Source organism: Lissotriton helveticus, chromosome 1_1, assembly GCF_964261635.1.
Source record: "Lissotriton helveticus chromosome 1_1, aLisHel1.1, whole genome shotgun sequence".
Lineage (NCBI taxonomy): Eukaryota > Metazoa > Chordata > Amphibia > Caudata > Salamandridae > Lissotriton > Lissotriton helveticus.
This window is the reverse complement of record NC_136057.1, coordinates 560,332,934-560,351,558: the sequence shown is the minus strand read 5'-3', so window position 1 is coordinate 560,351,558 and position 18,625 is coordinate 560,332,934. Positions and strand designations below refer to the sequence as shown.

The 18,625-nt window shown below is 45.2% G+C and overlaps 1 protein-coding gene across 11 annotated transcripts in view; it reads right to left on the bottom strand.

Annotated features, from left to right (window-relative positions):
• Positions 1–18,625, bottom strand: part of PLEKHA5 (pleckstrin homology domain containing A5) — a 1,381,245-nt gene that overhangs the window by 235,846 nt on the left and 1,126,774 nt on the right. The window lies entirely within an intron of this gene.

Below are 18,625 nucleotides of genomic sequence, written 5' to 3'. Positions count from 1 at the left end.
GCTATTTCGGCGCACTAGACCAGGTTAAATCCAAAAGTTCAGGCTTAGGGTGACTGAGTGTGAGTCAGATACAGGGACCAGGCTTGGCCCGCTGAAACAGTACCTTGGTTCGTGGTTGTGTTGAGATGCGAGGAGCAGAGGAGGTGATGCGTTGTCGATCCCTTGGGATCTAGGCAATGGATCAGTTCCGATCCACGCGAGTAGGAGACGCGTTGTCTTTGAAACCTAAGATGTAGGCGATGCGTCGTAGAGCTACGCAAGTTAAGGAGGCATCAAAAACTGGAGGCAATGTGCCACGGAAGTCAGCGAATACAATGTCTTCAGCCATTGCGGCAGCGGAGATGCGCTGGCGTCGAGGGAGATGCGCCGGTTCCTAGCTGTGCAACGACAATGATGCATGGGAATTTACTTGATCAGCACTCTATACCCACTTCCAAGGGTCCAGGACTGGATTGGCACCACATGGCAGGGCAAGACTCAGATGGCAGCTTCCAGGTGCTGTAGGGTGGATGGTAGGAAGTCTTTGATGTTCCCGAGACTTCAGAACAGGAGGCAAGCCCTCTGAGTCTCTTTGGCTCTGGGTTGGAAAGATGCAGATCCAGTCCTTCTCACTCCTCACATTAAGGTATTCTTCTCACAGTCGGTGGTGTCCAATACTTCTACCCAGTTGTGCCTTTTAAGTCGGGAAAACTTCAAAGAGAAGCCTTTGAAGTGTCCCTTTGGGTGGAGACAAGAAATAACCTATTAAGGCGTGTCAGCTCCTCTCTCCAATCCTACTCAGGATGGCCAATCAGGATATGGATGGCCAATCAGTCACGCTTACGCTCCCTTTGTATGTGGCTGTCTACAAGGAATGTAAAAAGCCCAGCTATCACTCAACCCAGACTTGTATTCAGAGACCTGCAGAAGACACCAAACGGTTAAAGTAAGAAAATACCAACTTTATAAAAGTGGCATTTTCAGAATTACAATTTAAAATCTAGCTCCAGCAAAGGTTCGTTTTAAATTGTGATTCCAGAGATACCAAACATAAGGGTCAAATATCTTCCTAATTAGAAATTACATTTATAACATGAAATAAGTTAATCACAATGTTATCCTATGGGAGAGCTAGGCCCTGCAGTAGTGAAAGACAAATGAAAGAGTTTCTCACTACTAGGACATGTAAAACTTAAAAGTACATGTCCTAATTTTTAAATACACTGCACCCTGCCCATGGGCTGTCCAGGGCCTATATTCGGAGTGACTTATATGTATTAGAGAAGATTGCTTGGGCCCAGCAAAAGGGTTAACTTGCCAGGTTGGTACGGCACTTTAGAACTACACACACAGGTTCTGAAATGGTAGGACTGAGACAGGTTTAAAGGCTACTTAAGTGAGTGGCACAATCAGTGCTACAGGCCCACTAGTAGCATTTAATTTACAGTCCCTGGACGCATGCAGTGCACTTTTCTAGGGACTTGGAAGTAAACTACATATGCAAATTGTGGATAAGCCAATGTTACCATGTGGTAAAGTTCCCAGAGTCCTAAATCCAGCAAAAAGGAAGTCAGCAAAAACAGGCGGCCTGAAGGCAAAACGTTAGGGGGAACCACAACAAAGGAAGACAGGTCTAACACATTTTTAAACATTTGTGTTAAATTTACAAGGGATCCACTAGATGGCAGTCACAGCTCATGTCCAAAGAGCAGCAATATCTATATTTGTCTGCCACTGTTTTCAACGGTAGTAAGTAGCAACCATTCCTCACTGTAGGTGTTAAAATCTAAAGGTGGCCGGTACTCTCCAATGTATTAACAATGAAGTATGCTCCCTGCTGGTTTGGTTTCAATAGATAGCTGAGTTAACATACACTGCGTTATTCTAAAAAATGTCATCTTAAGTGATACCATCCAGTACTTACGAGTACGGCGGACTGCAGAGACATGCACTCAGAGTGCATTTTGAAAATTAAAAATAGAGTGCCTGAACTGCAGGAGCCTGCAGTTTAAGGACACTATCCACCAGAAGCAGTACTTTGCCCAGGCTCCACGACAGGAGAAGACTCGACTCGAAGCCCAGGAGAAGACTGAGACCAGGAGGAAGTGCAGACGATGAAGCCAGAGTGGTGTGCGAGCCAGCCAATGGTAATTAAAGGTATGTATTGGGTGGGCACGAAGCCCCTTGATTTAAAAAAAAAAAAGAATTTGTACAAGAGACTTTGCAAGCACAGTGCAAGGGAAACCTAACAACAAGCAGTGTGCTGCTGTTTTGTTGACATTTCTGCACCAACTTGCTGAGCTAAAAGGAAGATACTTTCTAAACAGTAGTCAACACTTAATGGGTTTCTTCGTGCATTGACAATGATGTATTGCTTTGGTTACGTATACTTAAACATGGAAATGTGCCCTGTTTTCATTAAAATTGACAAGAAGCTCTTAAGCAATGTCGGTTGAATAAAACATGTTGGCTGCACTGTCACTACTACATTGGAACGTGGAGAATGTTTCACACACAATCCAGAAGATTTCTGCCTTTTTTGACCCTGCAGGGTGCAAAGCAGTAAGGCAATAAATATGACATCTTCTATGAAAGCAATTTCACATTTTTCAAGTGTTTTTCCTCTTACGGATTTTAATGTATTACAGGCACATCTGATATCAAAAAGCTGCGTCACATTCCCCTGGGGAAACCAGGGTTCAGATAATATCTCATTTAAGTAGACTAGATTCAAATACTATTCGTAATTATGTCATCACGTAGACCCCCTCATGTGCTGGAGGTAGTCAACACAACTATGGAAAAGCATGGTATCCTGTGATGTGTCAAACTAAAAACAAAATAACAACACATTCAAGGAGCCAGCCCTATGAGAAAGAAGATGATGCTAGGGAGTGAGCCACAGTCAAAGTAAGGAGTAAGTGCTGTACAAGCGGGGTTAGGTAGGCTTTTGTGATGTCCGGGTTACTAGGAACAGGTCTCCACTCACCTGGGGCGGAGCAGCATTAGAGGTGTGGGTTGTAATTAAAAGTTGAAGTCTAGCAAGGATTAATGCAATATCTACAAATCTGGTCGGGACTGCACCAGTCTTCGGTAGTGAAAAAAGAGGGACGCCTTAATGCAATCAAGGGAAATGAGGTACTACTACCAAATGCAAGAAACATTCAACAAATATATTAAAAAATTGAATCTTATATTCAATGTGTGATCATTACATTTTGTTTAAAACATCAGTTTTTATTTCATTCCCATTATACAAAAACAGCTAAAATCACATCAAATTGTACACTTATAACACAATAAAATGAATTCTTCCTTCCTAAAAGACAACTAATACATCACAGAATTATCCTATATTAAGACAGTTTGCAATTATGATCAGCATAAAAAGAGAAACAAATGTATGACACAACCCTTGTCAAATACCAATACACATCCAAATGTACACAGACACCACAGTGGATATGTTGATTCGATTGATATTCAACTAGATTGTGTTAGTCCTTTAATTGTGTTCTCAACTGCGTTGACACGTTTCGATGGTTTTCAAATTATAACACCATCTTTGTCAAGACTCAATTTTTCTGTCTCTTATTCTTGTTTTCCACAATTATTATCCTTTGCCCTTGATTTGGGTTAATCCCAGGCGTAATTTTTGTTTTAAATTATTTCATTCGACCCAACGTCGTATGTTGCTTCCTTAAAAACGTATCTTTGTCGTATATTCTGCTCACATCCTATGAGTATAGAATTCATAGGGATGTGGCCTTTCAAATCACCCCATCACTAAAGTTGATAATACGTTCTCGTCCGTGTGCTTAGACTGTGTCCCACTCACTCAAATTAAAGTGGGCTTCGGTGTTCACTCCGTGTTGCTGCAAGGCTTCTACACTTGTCTCCGTCTAACAGCTTTATTGTAGCGAAAAGACCTTGCTCCGCCGAGTGTCGGGTTTACGGCAAATGTTATACCTTTACCATAAACCCGACACTCGGAGGAGCGAGGTCTTTTCGCTACAAGAATATGCGAGAAAGATCCGTTTTTAAGGAAGCAATATACGACGAAGGGTCGAATTAAATAACCATCGAAACGGGTCGACGCAGTTGAGAAAACAATTCAAGAACTAACACAATCTAGTTGAATATTGATTGAATCAACATATCAACTGTGGTGTCTCGGAGTCCATTTGGATGTGCATTGGTATTTGACAAGGGTTGTGTCATACATTTGTTTGTCTCTTTTTATGCTGGTCATAATTGGAAACTGTCTTAATATAGGATAATTCTGTGATGTATTATTAGTTGTCTTTTAGGAAGAAAGAATTCATTTTTATTGTGTTATAAGTGTACAATCTGATGTGATTTTAGCTTTTTTGTATAATGGGAATGAAATCAAAAATTGTTTTAATAAAATGTAATGATCACACATTGAATATAAGATTCAATATTTTAATGTATTTGTTGACTAATGTGTTTGAACAAATTGGGGTCAAGGGAATTGTTTCTTGCATTTTGCACCCGCCTTCGGACAGGGAAACCAACTCAAGAGGCAGGTCGCAGGTGATGTAGGCAAAAGGTGTCTTGTGGCCATTAACAAAGCGTCCAACATTTTGCTTTAGTAGGGGGTAAGAAATGGGTACTCTCAGACCATGTGGAGGAATGCGACGTTAAGCTCTCTGCATTGGGGGCAGCACACATTCACATCTAAGGACATTAAATTCATTCTCTTGGGCATGACATACGGTCTGTGGAGAAAGTAGTATTGGATACGTTTAAATTGAACGTTAGACCCGTCACCCTTAGAGTGATCTTACCCCAAACATTTTGCCTTCCTCCTCTATTTTTGCTTTTCTCGTTTTTGCTGGCCTTAGGACTCTGTACACTTTACCCTGCCAGGCTTCTGTACTTCTGGACTACTGCCTTGCTGCTGCCTTGCTGCGATGGGCTGCTCCCTGCTGCCCTCCTGCCTGGGTTAGGAATGGACCTACATCTCTTGTACCCAGAACTCCAGAGTAAACTCCAAGGGCTAGTTGGCTGGCCTCCTGACTTGAGCCTCGGGAACAGAAGAACAACCCTGCTCCTGCTCATGCACCTGGACTCTGCCATCTGGAAGTCTACCTTGCCAAGTGGTGCCACGTCAGTGCTGGACCTTGGAAGTCGGCCTATGGTGCTCGGCCAGCCTCTGTGGAACCGGCACTTCTACTCTGATGCACGGTGTAACCCCAAGCAGAACAGACACATTACTGCTGCTGCGTGGAGTGAAACCACAGCTAAGACCCTCATCACAGCCTGTCGCCGCATCGGAACCGCTGGCGCGATGCCGCCTTGACGCAGGCCCTCATATCCTTCATCAATTGCAGCATTGTCGACGATGCTGGGCTTCATATCACAGCTCCTCTGAACCATCTCATCCCCCTGACTGAGTGACACATCACTGACTCCATACTTCGCAATGTAGGACCTCGCAGATGAAATCTTCGACAATTACACAGTAGGATCTTGCACTGCAGCTCCTCTGCATTTCAGAACAGACGTCGCTCAGTTGCGCGACACATCTCAACGTGGATCCTCACAACGCTCCGCAAAACATGATTTTGAGTATTCCCGGTCAGCGGGCATGACTGGGTCCCTGTAGCCGGCTTGCATTCCATTGCGGTCTGCTTGAAGTTGGGACTTTGTGCTGGTCCAGAACGACCAGATATCCACAGATGGGGCTCTACATCTTTTGACGCTATTTTTACTAAACTCTTTAAAAATGAATATCTGTTTCTACTGATTGGAATATTGTTGTTTTGGTCTTGTTTTATTTAATAAAAATCATTCTATTTTTCTAACAGTTGTGGGCCCCTTTTGTGGTGTGTTTTCACTGTGTTACTGTTTGAAGTGTTGTACACGTACTTTACACATTGCATCGGAGTTAAGCCAGACAGCTCTGTGCCAAGCTACCCGAGGGCTGAGGACAGGTTAATTTAGGGTTAGCTTGGGACACAGCCTGAGAAGAAATTGTGGTTGCTGCTGGAGAAGGGTTTCACCCCCCTCAACCAGTAAACCAATCTCTTACGGCGTGTTGCAGTAAGCCCTTGGAGTATTCTTCAGTATTTTAGGCTGATCAGCTTCAACGGGGACTCCCAGGTAGGCCTCATTTCTTTCCGGCAAAGGTTGGAGATCTGTTTTTTTGCTTGCCCTAGCAGTGCACTGTATAAAAGCAATGGTGCATGCTGCTTCCCAGAAATCTCACATATGCACTGCAGGGCCAAAAGGAACACTGGTTCGAACAAACCTGCACGCCAGTACTGCCTAATCCCCGCCCTCAGCGCCCTGTGTAACAAAAAGTGTTGCACCAGGATCCTGTATTGGTCCTGCAGGATGGCGAAGTGTGCTACAGTGTTGTTTATGTACAGATCACGCACCCTGGAGAGGTAAAGCGCTGACCTTTCTCTCAGCTCCCTCCAATCACCTCTATGAGGGAGGGCGACAAGAATGGGCAGCGAGAGCTCCCTGGCGTAAGACGTTCGGGTTTTGGTGCGCTGTAGTGCCTGTTGTCATATTTTTCATGCGTTTACTGATGGAAGGAATATAATTCTGAATGATACTACCTCAGATGTTCTCTTTACCGTTTAATTATTCCACATTAGAAACAAAACTTTTTTCTAACATGCGATCTCAGTGGTGCTATCTTAGGGTGAAGAACACAATAAAAAATTATGTTTGGTAAGTATATTTTTATTTTAAGCTAACTGGTATAAGTAGTGTTCCTATCTGGCCACTCCATGACGTGTCTGGGAACTGGGACTAATATGACACCACTTATTTCATCAGAGGAGTGCTCTATGCAGGCTTCTCTGGAATGGATGCTATGTGTCTAAATACAAACAATTTGAGGGATTTAATCTGCGATACAACACCGGTAAACTGAAATGGTAAACGAAAAAAATCACAATTGCCTCAGAAACAAAAGGGGGGGGTATGACTTAATTGGGCATGGAGTAAGAAATGTAGGCTTCGATATACACTACTGCTTGCCCATTATAAACGATAAAAGCAACCCCCAGCCTGGCAACTAGGTCACTTGCAGCAGCAGGGAACACCTGCTGAAGCAGGTGGTTCCGAGCTTGGAAACGGCCCAATGAGAGAGAAGGAACCATATTGGTGGATGAGACCGCGCCCTCAGACACTTGGGTGAGGCAGGGAGACCTTGTAGGGACCTCAGGAGGGTGAAAGGATGTAAGCGGCTGTGTGAGATCGTTCCTACACCTCAGGCAACAAAGTTTAAGGGAAAGAGTGAAAAAAATAAAACTGAAGTGCATTCTTGTGGGGTCGAAGCAGCTGCAAAAACAACATGCAGTGGAGCACAGGAGTGTATTAGGTCTAGTGCGGGGAGGAGAAGTTGATCCCATGTTACTGGGACCCAGAAAAAGTAAGAATATAGTGGATGCAGATGGCCATCTGGGAGAAGTTCAGTTTCAGTTCGGTTTAGCAGCGAGGAACCAGCTTTCCAGGGTTCAATGGAGGCATAGGCAGTGGTCGGTAACAATATGGAAAGCCCAAGTGAGGAGCAGTGGGGGTAGGAGAATGCAAGAGAGGAAATGTGGTAAAGTCGGAGGGGAGGCAATCCATGGCCAAGTAAAAATGCACGAAGCAGCCGAACAGTCCTCGGGACAATGGGGCCGACCCTACACTCAACAGTTGAACATAGATGAAAAGGGGCTAACTCAAAAGGAATCAGGTGGTATACAGCACTCCGTTGTCGACTTCCCAAACTGTGTGGAGTGGTTTAGTGCCAAAATCCAGGAAACATGAATTGCTGCTCTGCTGGAGCAAGGAGGGACACTGCAAAAGAGGCACTTAAGGATGAAGACAACAGTGTGGCGAGCACAGGGCAGAAGGGGATGCCTCTAGTGGTCGCACAAGACTATCTAGAGGCATCCTAAAAGCAAACAAAACTGGAACAATTTGACTTGAAGAATGAGTTACTAACCTTTGGTAAAGCATTATTTGGTAGGGACGCCATCTAGCCGCAGATTCCTTACCTTAGAATATCACCAGGCGTCAGACTAGAACCAGAACAATTTTGAGCTGTAACCCTAAGCACTGGTAGTCAGCGTTGTTTTGCTTTGTGTCGTCAGTCGTCCCGGAAGTGACGCGCCCTGTACCTATATAGCAATGACCCAAAGGCGCCAAAGTCAGTTACTTTTGCCATGTTTCATGCTAGGAGCATGGAGACACGATGAGAAATGACCAGGGGCGGCTCCTCCACTATGGTGGCTGAGCGTCGCCCCACTGCTTGTAAACAGTGCACAGCAAAGTAATCATCATTTTATATTTCCTGCTACTTTGCGGATGGGCGGGGCTGCTCTGCTCTCGGAGAAGGGCAGGGGAGGAGTGGTTTGCCCACTCCCAAGTGCACAATGACTGGTCGGCTCTCTCGCCTGCTCAAACCAGTCATGCAAACTTTCCCCGCTCTCTATGCAGGCTGCATTACAGCCTGTGTGGAGAACAAGCCCAGGTCCCCATTCCCTGGTTGAGCGTCAAACCAGGATGCTTAAAACCAAGCACAACGCTGCATTGCAATGTTGTGATTAGTCAGGGGAGCCTGGGTGCTCACCAATCATTTTTTTTTTACCGTTCCCCCAACCACCCCCTCTGATGAACCCCCAACTTCTGCGCATCCACACCCACCCCGCCACCCGCAAACCATGCCGGCCACCACTGAAACGGACCACTGGTGTCCCGTACACTAGAAACGGCTCTCAAAACGGGGAGGATCAGTTAGGAATCTGGAGCTAGATAGTCTACCAGGAAAGGAGTTACTGAAGGTTAGTTACTTGTTTATCTGATCGACTTCTAGCTGCAGATTCCTTACCTTAGAATAGATACCCAAGCAATACCTTCACTCGGAGGGGGGTTGCAAAGCCAAATTCAAATAAAAATGTCCTGTAGAACTGAAGGGGCGAAGTGTCCATCATGATGGACCTGACTGTCCAGGTAGTAGTGTTCGGTAAACTTGCAGAGTTGCCCACATTGCTGTCTGACAGATATCCAGGACAGGGTTTACATGGGCTAATGCTGTGTTTGCAGCCTTAGCTCTGGTAGAATGAGCATAAAAACCCTCACAGGGTTGCTTCTAGGCCAATGCTTAGCAGATCTTGATACAGAGCTTTATCCATCTTGAGAGGGTCTGTTTTTGCACAGCCTTCCCTTTCTTCGCTTCTACATCACCCGTGAAGAAATGATCATCCTTCCGTAAGTCTTTTATCTAGGTGAAAAGACAATGCTCTTTTTGGGTCTATGCGGTGGAGTCTCTCATCTTCTTTGGAGAGATGAGGAGGAACACAGAAGGTAGGCAGGGTGATGTTTTGGCCTACATGGAAGGGAGTTACAACCTTTGGAAGTAAAGAGACATGTCCAGAGGACCAACTTGTCCGGGTAGGAGGTGGTGTATGGAGGGTGTGATGAGAGCGACTTATGCACGGACAATCCTGGTCAATTTTATGGCCAATAAAAATACACTTTTAATGGTCAAGAGCCTAAGAGGGCAATTGTGCATAGGCTCAAAGGGTGCACACATTATGAAGGGGAGAACCAGATTCATATCCCACTGGGGCATGACAAATGGCGGGGGGGAGGGAGGGGTGGGGGAGTAACCGTGCTGCAATCATATAAGAAACCTTGCCACAACAGGTGACTTCAATAGAGAAGCTTTGTCTAGTAACCGCAAAAAAGCCAAAATGTCTGAAAGGTAACCTTTAACTGTACCCTGAGCAGAGAGAGAGCAAATAGAAGAATCTGGGATAGCGGTGCAGAAAGGGAGTGGGGCGGGGCTGACATTATCCTAATGGCAGGCATATACAGACTTGGTGGAGGGATGCCTGGTTGCCAGAGTATCACAGACTTCGGGAGGAAGGTTGAAAGCTGTCAACTGTCGCTGCTCAATCTCGGCAGTCACCACTGCAGATTTTCCCTCAAAGATCTGGTGTGGGGTCAGTGGGTCACTGATCCCATCCTTATGGGCACACTTTAATTCCTCTATGGGTGATAGAGGTTTCAAAAAGGACTTTCAGGCAAAGTTCCGTTTGGTTTTTTTTATTCGTAGGTTTCTTTCTTTATCAAGCATCATTAATATTTTTGGTTATTCATTTCAATTCAACATAACGTAGTGCCATCCTTATATATCCAATGCATTTCGGGGTTAACATACACCCCTTCATCAGGGAAAGGACACTGTAAACAAAAACATTACAATCAAAAAGTATCTAACTGAGTCACAAAATTTAGAAAAAATTAAATACATTCATGCACAGTGTTGTGGCCTGGGTGGTGGGGAGGGGGAGGGGTGGGGGGAAACTATGGGGTACACCGATTGTTATTCCAAAGTAGTTCCATGTGATAGGGAATGATATACATGCACATCGCGCATCGGCTTACGTGCGTCTTGCAGTAAGTATGCTGGTTGTTCTGAAAGAAGAAAGGGTAGGAGCGCGTCAGTTACCGGGTGACGGTACTACGGGATTGTTACATCTAACGCAGTGCAGTGGGGAGATGTGAGCTCAGACTGACCTGGTTATGTTGGATAAGGTCCTCCTTTCTTTCACGCTGGTTCAGGCGGAACGCCATTGACCGCGTTTCGTTGCCTTAAGGGAACACCGTCACGTGGGGCAGTAGGGGGGCGTGTTCGGGAGAGTGTTAAGGGACCGTGTAAAAATGGGGAGGATCGTGATGTGGTTTGGGAAATGTAGTAACCTAACGGTACGTGGACTACCTGGTAACCTGGCTGTGGGGCGGGGTCAAAAGTGACATGGGTTAAGTAACAATAAGCAGGGGAAAAAAGGAGACTGAACCCTGGGATTGTCGGGACTAGGGAAAAAGTCAGGACTCGGGAAAACAGTGCCTAAGCATTTAACAAATGATAGTAAGATAAAAAATGATAGTAAAATAAAATTAAGATTATATTCAATCAGTGTTCCTTGAAATGTTCAGGAATCACTGCCACAGTCCGTGAGCAACTTTACAGATAGCAAGAGAGTTCAATTCGTTCATTAAGCCCCAGTGGCTTCTGGGTTGACAATTTTTGGATCCATTCATTTTCTCTTTGGAGAAGAAATTTAGTATTGTCTCTGCCCTCCTGTTTTGGAATGGTTTCCAATATCGTGAACTTTAATTGAGAAATGTTATGCTTCGCTTCATGGAAATGTACTGCTACTGTTGACTTGGTACTTTTCAGACGAATGTTGGACTTGTGTTCAACGAGCCTAGTCTTAATCTTGCGTTCAGTTTTCCCGATGTAGAGTTTTCCACAAGGGCATTTTAGGGCATAGATGACATTACTAGTGTCGCATGTAGCGTTAACTTGCAATTTAATCTTGTTACCCTTCATTGGATGATCGATGGTATTACCTCGAATGATAGAATTGCAGTTTCCACAGTTAAAACATGGTTTGGTTCCCGAATAACAGACTGGTTTGGTGGGTTTGTGTCGTACTATTTCACCCAAGTTGCGTGATCTGGTATGTGCAAATAGGGGGGGTTCCTGAAAGATCTGGTTAAAGTCTGGTTCAAGATTCAAAAGTGGCCAATGTTGATAAATGATCTTTTTGAATTTGTTGGTGCTGGTAGAAAACTTTGAGACAACTACTATGCGTGTCTGTTCTTTTTTTGCACTGGGTTGTAAGAGTTTCTGTCTATCAGTGTTATTAATTTTCTGTATTGAACTTTCGATGATGTTTTCAGGGTACCCTCTGTTGCGAAATTTGCATGCAATTTCTTTGATCCGCTGTACAGCCTTCTCCGGGTTGGATGTAATCCTTTTAGCCCGTGCCATTTGTGAGTATGGTAAATATGTCTGGAATATTGGGTGAGCTTACGAGAGAAATAGAGGAAACATCAGCAGAATTGTCTAAAATGCTGACAGAGGAGGAACTCAAAAACATACTGGAAGACATCCAATCACAGATGGAAAAACACACAAATGATATCAACGAACGCAAGATTCGCAAATACAAGAGGGACACTCTTGACTATAAACTTGGAGAAGTTTATACGTGGGCGGAGGTGTACGCCCAGAAAAGACGTAACAAGCCGTATACATCACAGACCGACACCTCCTCATCGGATAGTGACAACACTCAAAGAACTAGGAGAGCTCCACCGACACCATCTCAGCCTGACACAACTAAGGCACAGCAACCTACGACCAGTCAACAGATAGATCCAAGTCCTTTTTTAGAACAGGGCCAAGCACAAAAAGGAGACCCCGGAGAGGACAAAACAAAAGAAAAAGAAATAAGGAAAGACCCACCAACCACGAGGAGTACAACGGGAACTATCAAGGACAAACCAACCAAGAGAACACAGAACAATTAGTTATCAATATTAGCGACTACCAACTGACCCAACATGAAATCCAACTCCTACAGAAAGGAACTTCCTTTGTACCCACAACCGACACAAATAACTTGGAACTTGAAGTCAGTTTCTTTAAGCTGATGCGCAAACTTCGACTCCGTCACTTTTTTGACAACGTGCTACCCCCCAACCCCTCAGTAGAACCAGATCAGCTTCTCGGATTGAGACCACACAGTACATTTCAATCACCTGTAAGTCACAAAACATTGGACTTGTTCGAAAATAGAGTTAAACAGGATCTAATGAAAATTCAACATAAACACAAGAAAACCAAGAATATCACACAAAAGGATTTAACCACGTTGAAGAAAATATCTAATAATGAAACCATAACATGTGTCAAAGCAGATAAGGGCGGTGCCCTCATAATTATGAACACAGTCATGTATGAAGCGAAAGTGTTGGAACACATCAGCGATACGACGACATATATGAAACTGGATGGAAATCCCACAATGGAATACATGAAAACCCTCACCAACATATTGGATAGAGCATTGGAAATGGGAATAATTAATACGAAAACTAAGAATTTCCTCACCAAATCCAATCCCAAGAGTCCGACTTTGAGAATGCTCCCCAAGATTCATAAAAACGTGAATGACCCCCCTATGAGACCCATCGTCTCTACATGTGGGAGCCTGCAGGAACCCGTTGGACAACTATTAGATAAATATCTACAACCGATGGTACAAATAATGAGGACATACACCAAAGACACGACACACTTCATCTCGAAACTAAGGAACCTACAACTAGAACCTAACCTGGAACTGATTCTATGTACAGCCGATGTAAGGTCCCTGTACACGTCAATACCCCACTCCTTGGGGATTGAAGCAATTGAACAATGCCTGCTTAAATCTGACTTGGAAAGACCATTTCAAACGTTCCTAATGGAACTCATGTTATTCACGCTGTACCAAAGCTATTTTAAACATCAAGAAACATGGTACCAGCAACTCGTGGGAATGGCTATGGGCAATTCAGCGGCTCCCGCGTATGCGAACATTTTCATGGAATACTATGAGGAAAATCACATACTCAACAACAGACAATGGACTGATCACCTCATCCTGTTCACAAGATACATAGACGATATCTTTATCGTTTGGAAAAACACACAAGAAGAATTACAAGACAGACTGTTGGAATTCAATAAGATCGATCAAAGAATACAACTAACTTGGGAAATTTCAAATATAAGTGTTAACTTCCTGGATGTGAAAGTATCCATCAGCGGACAAACAATAGAGACAGACCTGTACACCAAGCCCACTGATAGAAACAACATGCTTCATTACAGCAGCTTCCATGAATCTAACTTAAAAACATATTTACCATACTCACAAATGGCACGGGCTAAAAGGATTACATCCAACCCGGAGAAGGCTGTACAGCGGATCAAAGAAATTGCATGCAAATTTCGCAACAGAGGGTACCCTGAAAACATCATCGAAAGTTCAATACAGAAAATTAATAACACTGATAGACAGAAACTCTTACAACCCAGTGCAAAAAAAGAACAGACACGCATAGTAGTTGTCTCAAAGTTTTCTACCAGCACCAACAAATTCAAAAAGATCATTTATCAACATTGGCCACTTTTGAATCTTGAACCAGACTTTAACCAGATCTTTCAGGAACCCCCCCTATTTGCACATACCAGATCACGCAACTTGGGTGAAATAGTACGACACAAACCCACCAAACCAGTCTGTTATTCGGGAACCAAACCATGTTTTAACTGTGGAAACTGCAATTCTATCATTCGAGGTAATACCATCGATCATCCAATGAAGGGTAACAAGATTAAATTGCAAGTTAACGCTACATGCGACACTAGTAATGTCATCTATGCCCTAAAATGCCCTTGTGGAAAACTCTACATCGGGAAAACTGAACGCAAGATTAAGACTAGGCTCGTTGAACACAAGTCCAACATTCGTCTGAAAAGTACCAAGTCAACAGTAGCAGTACATTTCCATGAAGCGAAGCATAACATTTCTCAATTAAAGTTCACGATATTGGAAACCATTCCAAAACAGGAGGGCAGAGACAATACTAAATTTCTTCTCCAAAGAGAAAATGAATGGATCCAAAAATTGTCAACCCAGAAGCCACTGGGGCTTAATGAACGAATTGAACTCTCTTGCTATCTGTAAAGTTGCTCACGGACTGTGGCAGTGATTCCTGAACATTTCAAGGAACACTGATTGAATATAATCTTAATTTTATTTTACTATCATTTTTTATCTTACTATCATTTGTTAAATGCTTAGGCACTGTTTTCCCGAGTCCTGACTTTTTCCCTAGTCCCGACAATCCCAGGGTTCAGTCTCCTTTTTTCCCCTGCTTATTGTTACTTAACCCATGTCACTTTTGACCCCGCCCCACAGCCAGGTTACCAGGTAGTCCACGTACCGTTAGGTTACTACATTTCCCAAACCACATCACGATCCTCCCCATTTTTACACGGTCCCTTAACACTCTCCCGAACACGCCCCCCTACTGCCCCACGTGACGGTGTTCCCTTAAGGCAACGAAACGCGGTCAATGGCGTTCCGCCTGAACCAGCGTGAAAGAAAGGAGGACCTTATCCAACATAACCAGGTCAGTCTGAGCTCACATCTCCCCACTGCACTGCGTTAGATGTAACAATCCCGTAGTACCGTCACCCGGTAACTGACGCGCTCCTACCCTTTCTTCTTTCAGAACAACCAGCATACTTACTGCAAGACGCACGTAAGCCGATGCGCGATGTGCATGTATATCATTCCCTATCACATGGAACTACTTTGGAATAACAATCGGTGTACCCCATAGTTTCCCCCCACCCCTCCCCCTCCCCACCACCCAGGCCACAACACTGTGCATGAATGTATTTAATTTTTTCTAAATTTTGTGACTCAGTTAGATACTTTTTGATTGTAATGTTTTTGTTTACAGTGTCCTTTCCCTGATGAAGGGGTGTATGTTAACCCCGAAATGCATTGGATATATAAGGATGGCACTACGTTATGTTGAATTGAAATGAATAACCAAAAATATTAATGATGCTTGATAAAGAAAGAAACCTACGAATAAAAAAAACCAAACGGAACTTTGCCTGAAAGTCCTTTTTGAAACCTCTATCACCCATAGAGGAATTAAAGTGTGCCCATAAGGATGGGATCAGTGACCCACTGACCCCACACCATGGTCTGTTAAATGCTGATGTCGAGGGACGCCTGACATCACTTGTGGAGCACCTCAAACAACTGAATAACTTTATTCGAAACCAGCTGTGCGCCAGCCCTACCCACCTCATAGTTCCCTCAAAGATCTGGACCATGTCGGAGAGATTCTTCTGATGATGTGTCCATGGGGACTTCAGTCCCCACTAAACAGCCAGCATAAGCCAACAGGCATGAGTCACAAGCAGGAGCCCATGAGCCTCAGCAACGTCAGGGTCCTTCTCACCGAAATCCAGGTTGAGGCTGAAACATTGATATCATAGCCTGAAAATCCTGGACTCGCCGCTTGGGAGGATAAGCCAGAAACTGCACTGTGTTCAGAGCAGCTCAGCTGAAAGGGAGCGTCTGAGAGGGAGTAAGGTGTCAGGTATGACTTCGGTATGTTGATAGTAAACCCCAGTGAGTGCAGAAGGTTTGCTGGAGGTTGGAGAAGGCTGCCTGGGGCGGGCAGTCCTACAACAGCTAATCGTCGAGGTAGGGAAAGACTGGACCCCCCAGCACTACCATCACTTTCGTGAACACCCAAGGGGTGCAGGTACACTAAAAGTGTTCTTGGTCAACTGTGAAGTACGGGTAATGTCTGTGGGCAGGGAGGACGGGAATGTGTAAATATGTTTCCTGCATTTCCAACACTACCATCCAGTCTCCCGGGTAGACAAAACTTGTGCGAGTGTGAGCATCTTGAATTTCTCCTTTTTCAGGAAGAGACTGAGAAGGCACAGGATGAAGGCCCCTGTCCTTCTGGAGCACCAGAAATTAGCGGGAATGGCAAACACAACCTACTTCTGAAGCAGGCAACCCCTCAAAGATTCACTTGGCCAAGAGAGCCATCATTTCCTGATGGAGCAAGGAGAAATGTTCCTCCGTCAGTCAGTGATAAGTGGGTGGCATTGATGGAGGGATAGTCACAATGGGGAAGGAGTAGCCTATTGGACTATTTGCAAAACCAGTCCAATGTTACTGACCGCCAGTGGAGCAGTAGATGGTATATCCTGCCTCAGGCTGGATACCCATAATGGTTGGAGGGCAACTAAAGGGGTTTGGAGGCTGCAGCTGCCAGTTACGGGTGGGGGATGGTGGATGGTGGTGAATTGTCCTGACCTCTGGCTGCCTGTCCCAAGTGGTTTATGGTCCTGTGTACTCAGCCACAAAAAGGCTGGCAAGCCTGTTGCCTGTGGTGGCTGGGAGGGTATGGACATGGTGAAGACCCCTTCCGTGACCACGAAAGGTGGTATGGCAGACTGGGATGGACGAGGGGCCACAGACAAGCGCAAGGACCTGGCAGTCTGCCTTCTCTCCAAAAAGGCGAGAGCCATCAAAGAACGTGTCCATAATTAAGGCTTAGAGGACAACCCTTGAAAGACCAGTCGCTGTCAGTCAGGTGTGCCGATGAAATCGATCTACCCAGCGAGTCGGTCATGTCGTGTTCACATTTTATGGTGAACTTTCCTGCGTCTATTCTATCAGCGGTAGCTTGGAAGAATATGACTCGGGCCTCCTCCGAGACCATGGGCAGCACTTGCGCAACCAAATCCAAGATCATATAGGAATATCAGCCCAAAAGGCACACGGTGTTCACTGAAAGCAGAGGAAGCAGGCTAAAGCGGACATTATCTTTCCAAAGGTATCCAGCCTTTTGGACTTTGTCCAGTGGATTGATAGGGAAAACACTTGGATTGGTCCTAGAAGTGAAGGCTAAGACCACTAATACTTCCGGGGTGGGGTGCTGGGTAAGGAACCTGTGGTCCCCAGGAGCAGGGCATTGGTGGCGAGCAACTATCCTATGCCCAGTGGCCCTAGGGCTTGGACTAGGCCCTGGGTAGGACATAGTAAGAGCTTCATTAAATGGGAGTAGGGGTTAGGAGAGGCAACTTGCGGCTGAAACACCTTTGTCAAAATGTTTGTCTTGCTGCCACTGAGGGCTGCTGAAGGTCGAAGACATCAGCTGCCCTACATACCACCACAGTGAAAGAGACTCTGGTAGGAGGAGAGACGAATCCAGTGTCAGATGAAGTTTCAAGCCAACTGGCCTCTGCTTGTTCCTCCTACCAGTTGCCCTCCTCATCTAAGATATGCTGGTAACCATAAGGGTCCTCAGACCCCTTTCATTACTCTCCCATCCTATCAAGAGTAAAAGGCAATAGCTCCGCAGTGAAGAGAATGGTCCTGGTCCGCGCTGAAACAGGCGTCTAGAGACGCCTATCTGGCTCTGTGTCAAAGTTGGGAATGAGGTGGGGGCGTCAGTGGCACTGGAGGTGTCGGCACTGAAGCAGGTACTGAGGAAGTACTCTGTCTCACTGGCTGCTCCACTCTGGATCCAGCAAGGGATCAATGGAGCCTGACTGGCGGGGTGAGTGAACCTGATGGAAGGGATTAACTGGAGGCCCCTCCTGAACACTTGGGCCCTTAGGTGTCCCAGAGAGAGCAGGCCATCCAAATATGAGGTGCATAGTGTCATAAAATTATTTGAGCTGGGCGGGGCTAACAGAAAATGAGGGAAGTGAAGAGCAGAACCTAGCATCGGATCGGCCAAAGTGTGATGCCTGGAGAGCCGACACTCCCACTCGATCGACTTCAAAGGGTACAGTCAAGTCGAAGACCACTTCTACTTCTTAGCTCCTTTGTTTTTGTGGGACTTACCTGAGTTCCCGATGACTTGGGGTGCGACTACGAACGCCGGGGGCAGCTCCTCAGACAACCGCGGGACCTTCTGTGTGCCAGAGAACTTTAGCGCTGTACGGTGGTCCGACATCAGGCAGCGGGGATCACTTTATCACCTTTGGGTGCAAGGTGCAGCAGTTGTCAAAGGTCTTGGAGTTGTGGTCATGTTCTAAGCACCACAAACTAACCAAGTTGGGGGGTGGGGAGGTCAGTCACAGACATGTGTCTGTGACAGGGCCCCACATAGCTTGAAACCAGCTAGTTTATTGGGTGACATGCTCACAACAGGAGAGAAAACTCTCAAAAAGACTCAACAAAAGTCAGCAAAAAAGCCAGTCAAAAAATTACTG